This window comes from Branchiostoma floridae, chromosome 7 (assembly GCF_000003815.2).
Source record: "Branchiostoma floridae strain S238N-H82 chromosome 7, Bfl_VNyyK, whole genome shotgun sequence".
Classification (NCBI taxonomy): Eukaryota; Metazoa; Chordata; class Leptocardii; order Amphioxiformes; family Branchiostomatidae; genus Branchiostoma; species Branchiostoma floridae.
Genome location: NC_049985.1, coordinates 21084197 through 21085203, shown reverse-complemented (window position 1 = coordinate 21085203; position 1007 = coordinate 21084197).

Sequence of the window (1007 nt, the reverse complement as noted above, 5' to 3'; positions counted from 1 at the left end):
AGTTTAAACTCAAACATTTCTAGTTACCAATGAATAGGGCTGTTCGTTAACTTGGCTTTCTTATGCAACTTGTCTCTCTGGTGCATTAAGCGTCTAATGTCAGGTGAAATCCAAGGTTTGTCACGAGGTCTAACGAGAATGTCCTTATGAGGCACACTTTTAATTTTGGCTTCCAAAATCAGTTCCATCAACTTCTTGCTAGCTTCTTCAACAGTACCACAATAGAAAACTTCATGCCATATTGGCTCAGACGAGAAGAGTGCCAGCAAGCTGTGATCGGTTTTGGAATAATCCCAGATGGTACGGACATAAGGACGAGGGGGCTTGAGTGACAAGTTAATAGTAGCGACAATAGGACTGTGGTGGCATCCGGAGAGGGGAGATAACACAGAGGTAGACTTGATAAGTTTTTTCTCGTTGATAAATAGAAGGTCAATCAGGGAGGGAGACCGTGACAAATCGCACGTTGGCTCCTTGATCACCTGTGTGAGATTTAACATTTTAGAAGATTGAAATAGTTTTGTGCCGACCGAAGTGATTGGGTCATGGGCCCACCATGCCTCGTGTTTGGCATTAAAGTCACCTGTGACAATGATGCCATCGTGTTGAGAGGATTCAGCTGTGAATACTGAGTCACTAAACAAGTCAACAAATTCATCAACAGTTTTGGAATCCTGGCCAGGTGGCCGGTAGTAGACAGAAAAGAGTAAACGGCTGCGTCCTACAAAGAGTTCAAGCCAAATGCATTCAACAGACGGATAAGTATGTTATGTTGCATATACTAAAGTTGCTATGTAAAGACTAAAACTAACTTAATTCAGCCATTTTACAGTTAAGTACAATAGGATTCAATTTGTTTATATATATCCATGTGTGTGTATATATTTATGAATATATGTATGAATAAATAATTCTTGATGTGTTTTATTGAAAAAAAAATCATCCAATTTTCTTGCCCACGAAGCTTCAATGATATGAATAGTACCAATGTCTGTGGTACCTCTTAA